At 36.0% G+C, this 6,832-nt stretch overlaps 1 non-coding gene across 1 annotated transcript; it reads left to right on the top strand.

Annotated features, from left to right (window-relative positions):
• Window positions 1–3,498: 3,498 nt before the first annotated feature.
• On the top strand, window positions 3,499–3,605 carry LOC121213159 (small nucleolar RNA R71). The gene has a single exon (XR_005908529.1). It is a non-coding gene; the product is annotated as a small nucleolar RNA R71 (small nucleolar RNA).
• Window positions 3,606–6,832: the final 3,227 nt, after the last annotated feature.

Raw genomic sequence — 6,832 nt, forward strand, 5'->3', positions numbered from 1 at the left:
AGGCTTGAATCCAAGACTTCCCAGACACTTCCCAAAGCACTTAACCACTGAAGCAGATAACACTTATGTCACTTTCTTGCACAACTAAATATTTATGTGCAGCCTCCAAACTATTCCCATACTCAAGACTTGATACTTCTAGACCCAAAATTCAGGGCGCTACCGATGATATGTCTTATCAATCGGCATCAAACCACAAGCTAAATAGTTAGCAATATCAGCACACCAAGGGGTATTATGGACATGATTTACCTTCAGTATGTGTTCATCTAGAAACGTCTCTCGAATTGGTATAAGAGGAGAGTTCCCTTCTTGTGGCTCTAATCTGGACAAGTGATCTGCTACTTGGTTTTCCACTCCCTTTCGATCTTGAATTTCTAGATTGAACTCTTAAAATAGAAGTACCGATCGGATCAACCTCAGCTTAGCATCTTTCTTAGAAAGTAAATACTTAATTGCCGAGTGGTCCATATGGACAGTCACCTTGGTACCTACAAGATAAGATCGAAACTTGTCAAAAGCAAACACAATAGCAAGTAACTCTTTTTCTGTTACCGTATAATTTGGTTGAGCTCTTGTCAGAGTTTGACTTGTGTAGTAGATGGGATGAAAAACTTTGTTCCTTCGCTGACCCATGACAGCTCCTATCACGAAGTCACTTACGTCACATATCAATTCTAATGGCAAATCCTAGTCTAATGTGACGATTATGGGTGCCGTAACTAACCGACTCTTCAAATCTTTGAAAGACTTTAAGCATTCCTCATCAAATTTGAACGTCGTGTCCTTCTCCAATAACTTGCATAAGGGTTTAGCAATTTTGGAGAAGTCCTTAATAAATCTTCGATAGAAATCGGCGTGGCCCAAAAACCTCCTAACACCCTTTACGGATGTTGGAGGTGGGAGTTTCTCAATAACATCTATCTTTACTTTATCTACCTCGATTCCATGTCTCGTTATCTGATACCGTACGAGCAGGTGAATTTTATCTTGTGTTAATCTTCTGGTGCTACTGTAATCTGATTATACTGCAAGTTTTCATCGAGAAAACATTAATAGTCTTGCCCTGCGATTCTATCCAACATTTGGTCCAAGAACGGCAAAGGAAACTGATCTTTCCTAGTCGCCTTGTTCAGCTTCTGATAATCGATACAAATTCTCCATCCTATAATCGTTCTGGTCGGTATCAACTCAGCATTCTCGTTTTCAATGATCGTGATACCTCTTTTCTTTGGCACGCACTAGATCGAACTTACTCATGAACTATCTGAGATGGGGTAAATTATACCCTCATCTAACCACTTAATGATTTCTTTCTTTACTATGTCCTTCATGATGGGGTTCAGTCTTTGTTGTCCATCAATCGTCCCTTTTTCGCCATCTTTAAGGATAATCTTGTGCATGCATATAGATGAACTAATTCTGCAAATATTGGCTATGGTCCATCCAATAGCCTTCTTGAATTATTTGAACACCAGGATGAGTTTCTCTTCTTGCTCACTAGTTAACTCTACTGAAACAATCACATGCAAATTAGAAGTGTTACCTAAATAAACATATTTTAAATGTGAAGGTAGTACCTTGGGTTCTAATTTAGGTGGCTCCTTAATTGACGTTTTTGGTTGGGTATAATCCCTTTTCTCTAATTCCAATGATTTAAAACGGGATTGCAGATTAAATCCCTTTTGATTAGCTTCTAACAATGCTAAGTATTCATCCTCCTCTTTATCATTCGGAGGATCTGATGTTAAAATTTGTTCCAATGGATCCTCAACAAAGTTGAGCTCTTTCTTCACTATTAAATCCTCTAAATCAGATACTGCACAACAATCATCAATTGTGTCAGGAAATCGCATAGAATTAAAACGTTAAATGTTACCTGATCATCTTGAACACGCATAGTAAGCTCGCCCTTCTACACATCAATAAGGGTTCTTCCGGTTGCTAAGAATGATCTTTCTAAGATAATTGGCACTTCTTTGTCTGCTTCAAAGTCTAGGATAACAAATCAGCAAGGAAGATAAATTTATCTACATGTACCAATACATCATCGATTTTTCCTTCTGGATCTGCTAAAGATCGATCTACTAATTGAAGTGTAACTGTAGTTGGTCTAACTTCACCTATCCCCAACTTACTAAATATTGACATAGGCATCATGTTAATACTCGCACCTAAGTTACATAATGCCTTACCCCAATATGTTGCTCCAATATTTCAATGTATGGTAAAACATCTAGGATCCTTCAACTTTGGGGGTAATTTGTCTTGAAGATATGCACTGTATTCTTTGGTCAGAGCTATCCTCTAAAATTCTCCAAGTATTCATTTTTTGGACATGATATCCTTCATGAATTTGACGTAGTTTGACATTTGCTCAATGCTTCAGCCAACGGAATGTTGATATGAAGTTGCTTGAGTACGTCTAGGAACTTCTTGAATTGAATCTCCTGTTTCTGCTTTTGAAGTCTTTGAAGGAAAGGTAGTGGTGGCTTCTTTACTGAAAAGGGTTTATTCATTTTCTATGGCAATTCTCCATCTAACGGAGTTGTTAGTTGATCAAAATTAGCTGGTTCTAAAATTACCTTGTCGGGTTTTGTAGAGTTTGGTTCTTATGAAACTGGAATTTCAACACTCAGTTAAACTTCCTCTTGATCTTGAGCGCCAGCTTGCTCTTTTTCAACTTCGATGGTGTTGGATTCTACTATCTTTCCACTCTTCAATGTCAATGCTTTGCAATGCTCTTTCCTCAGATTCCTTGGATTCTCCATATCACTAGGTAAATCACCTTGTGGTCGGTTCCTAAGTTCAGTTGCAAGATGGCCAATTTGGTTTTCCAGGTTTTTCAATGTACCTGGTTGGCTTTGGATTAAGGCATCATTCTTGGCCATGTATGTCTTCAATAGATTTTCTAAGCTATTGGATATGTCAACTCAGGTTGGTTTTTGAGCTTGTTAGGGTAAACTAGGCGGCTGGGTTGGTCTAGGTTGGGCGTAAGTGTTACTGGTTCCAGCCCCTTGGTTACTCCAGGAAAAATTAGGGTGATTTTGCCACGATGGGTTATAAAAATTGGATTACAGTCCTTGCCTTCTTCTTTGGTTACCTATGTAGTACATGGATTCTGGGTTTGATGGACATTCTTTGAAAAAATTTCCTTCCCCACAGTAAACACAGGTTATATTTTCAAATTGGGTTGGTGGCTGTGCTACAAAACTATTAGACCCATTAGTAGTAAGATTTTTTAACATTGAGGATATTGATGATACCTAAGATGCTAGTGAAGTAAGAGCATCTACTTCATGTATTCCAGCAACTCATCTTCCTAACGCTGCTTGATTGGTTGGCCATTGATAATCGTTACTGGCAATCCTCTCAATGATTTCATAAGCCTCATTATAAGACTTAGAAAGGAGAGCACCATTAACAGAAGCGTCCACTGCCATCTTCATGTGAGCATTGAGGCCATTATAAAATGTCTCAAGTTGGATGCAATGTAGTATTCCATGAAGAGGGTACTTTCGTAATAACTCTTTGTATCTTTCCCATGCCTCATACAAGGACTCATCATCCATTTGTTGGAAAGTAGTGATCTTGTTCCTTAACTTAGCATTCTTGCTAGGTGGGAAATACTTCATAAGGAATCTTTCTGCTAACTCTTGCCATATGGATTCAGTGGAAATGAGCTCAACCAGGCTCGAGCTCTGTCCCTCAGTGAATATGGGAACAGCTTCAATCGTAATGTATCTTCGGGTACTCCAGCTAATTTGAAAGAATTGCTCACCTCCATAAATAGTCTTAAGTGTAGGTGAGGATCTTTGGTAGGCATTCCACTGAATTGGCCCACTGTCTGAAGCATCTGAAACATGGCTGGCTTCAGCTCTAACTATTGTGTCTCAATTTTAGGTCTCCTAATACCCAGATTAAGATCATTTAATACTGGTACGGCATACTGTCTTAAAGCTCTGTCCCTATCATCAGGAATAAGGATAGGATTTTGAGCAGGGTTTACTCCATTTCCTTGGATCAGATTTTCAAAGTTCATCTCTCCGGTCCTCCTCTGGTTTGCTTGTCTTCTTCGCTGTCAGAAATTTTGTTCAATCTCAGGGTCTAGAAGGAGTAGGTCAATAATTCGGTCAATACTCATAAACACCTGAAATAATCACAGAAAAATTAATTAAATTAAAAATTAAAAAGAAAATTAAACCAAAATGAAAAACTAACAAATTCAAAAACAATGAATTTTTAAAACAGTCCCTAGCAACGGCGCTAAAAACTTGGAACGATAGAAATGTGTAAGTGTACACAATCGTAACAAGTAATAAAGTGACAAGTAAATGTCGAGTTATCATACCCACAGGGACTGTGAAAAGGATTTATTTATGAATGCTATTTAAAACACTTTGGTGAAGAAAAATATTTTGTTTGAAGAGGGTGATTAAAAACTAAGTAGCTAAAGAAATAAATCTTAAATGCATGATTTCAAAATATGATTTAATCAAGATGACATAATTATGTTGATTTAATTACATTTCTTTAACTTAGAATTATTAAGCTCATGCTTATGTTGTTACAAATAAATTCACGGTAACTCGGTAATTTGCTAACTTATGAACGTATTCACCTACAGAAATCCATTCATCTCTTAACATATCCCTATGTTAATTCAAACGATTAAACAGATTTTAATAAGCAAACATGTTATGACACATACATACGCATTAAATTGAACTAATCTCTTATATATCTGTATGTCAATTCAAACGATTAACTAAATTTAGTAAGCACCTAAAAGACTATGTGAGGTAACAAGGTATTCTTACCTTGAAACAGTTTAATCACAATAATCTTGCAAGTTATGCAAGGCAAGTGTATCGCCAGATACATTGCTAATTTAACCTTCAGCTACCTTAGAAGAATAAACATGCACTAATTAAGAATTGTGTCCATTAATTACAATTTCAATCTGTTTAAATAATTAATTCATTAGCTACCTCACAATTGTAACGCAAGAATAACTTAAGCATGATTTTACTTAATCAAGCATTTTACCAAGGCCTATAACAGCATAAACATAATTTTAATAATTTAAGCACATGAAATGCAATCAAACCAACACGAATTAAATTCAAGCTAAACTGATTAAATTAACCATTCCAACAATAAATATATTATAGATATGTTCATCATAACAACAACAACAATTAAACAGATAGGGAACAAGAATCAAATCCAGTGTTTTTTCGAGGCTTTGACAAAGTTACTCCGTTCTTCATTCTTTGTTGTCCTCGCCGATCAAAGCTACTATGAAAAATTCAATGTTGCTCCAAAATGCCTGAAGAATAACCCTTTCCCAAGGGGAGAAATCAACACAAGGGCAAGGGACTTGAAATGGAAAAATGAGAGGAGAAAGTGAGAGAGGAGAGAAGAGATGTGAATGAATTAAGGTGTGCCTTGAATGATCAGCAAAGGGGGGTTTTTATAGCTGAATGTGACAGCTAAAATTTTCTAAAAGTAGCAGCCAAAGAGCTACCCCTTGGCCGGCCATCTATGTGGCAAAGTTGATGGCTTCAACTTTGCTAAATATGGCTTGGGGAAAATCTATAAAGCCACCAATTATGAAGGGGTTTGAAAGAAACTTCGACAAGTGTTCAAGGGCTTCTTTTCAAGCTTAATTAATCATCTAATAAGCTGATTTGGGTCAACATATGGACGGTTTTGGGCTGCCCAATCCTTGGCCAATGCAATTCAATCAGTTCAGTTCAATTGGACCACTTTTTCCATAATTAATTAATAATAATTTATTTAGCCCAAATTAAATTGGGTATAAATTAAAATTAATTATATTATGAATTAATACACATAATTGGACCCTATTAGGCTGGAAATTAATTTTCCTCGATACTTCAAATTGCTTCTCGGTTTTGTGCTTTGGTAGTGTCTACCGAGCCATTTTTCGCCCTTTGTGCAAATCTATCGAAAATAACCAAAATTCATCAAAAATAATTATAAAATTAACTAAATTTCAACATGTTCGTATTTTAAATTTCAACATGTTCATATTTTAAGTGCACTTTAATTATTTTATAAAAATTAATTATTTTTCAAAAAGAATTTAACCAAATTCGCATGAATTTAAGTTAAAAAGGGAATGAAAAAATGTGTAAATTTTTGTGTTTCCAATCACACATCAGTTCGAACAATAAAGTCCAATCTGGTGCAATGACTATAGGTGCTGTAATTAATCGCTTCTTTAACTCTTTTAATGCTTTTTGGAATAACTCATCCAAATGAAATGGAATGTTTTGCTCCAATAATTGACACAGAGGTATGGATATTTTAGAAAAATCTTTGATAAAGTGACGATAAAATCCAGCATGACCAAGGAAGCTTCTGATTCCTTTCATTGAAGTGGCTGGTGGAAACTTTTCAATGACTTCTATTTTTGCTTTATTGACGACAATTCCTTTTTGTGAAATCTTGTGGCCTAAAACAATGCCTTTACAAACCATGAAGTGGCATTTTTCCCAATTTAGCACAAGATTTGTTTCTTGATTTCGCAAAGTACTCACTCCAAAATTTTCAAGCAATCTTCAAAAGTGCTGCCAAACATAAAAAAATCATCCATGAATACTTCAAGAAATTTCTCCACCATGTCAGAAAATATTGCCATCATGCAACGCTAGAATGTTGCAGGGGCGTTACATAACCCAAACGACAATCTTTTGAAAGCAAATGTTCCATAAATATAGGTCAATGTAGTCTTTTCTTGATCAGTAAGAGATATGGAAATTTGGTTGTACCCTGACTAGCCATCTTAAATACAGTAGAAGGC

The sequence above is a fragment of the Gossypium hirsutum genome, chromosome A13 (genome assembly GCF_007990345.1).
Source record: "Gossypium hirsutum isolate 1008001.06 chromosome A13, Gossypium_hirsutum_v2.1, whole genome shotgun sequence".
Classification (NCBI taxonomy): Eukaryota; Viridiplantae; Streptophyta; class Magnoliopsida; order Malvales; family Malvaceae; genus Gossypium; species Gossypium hirsutum.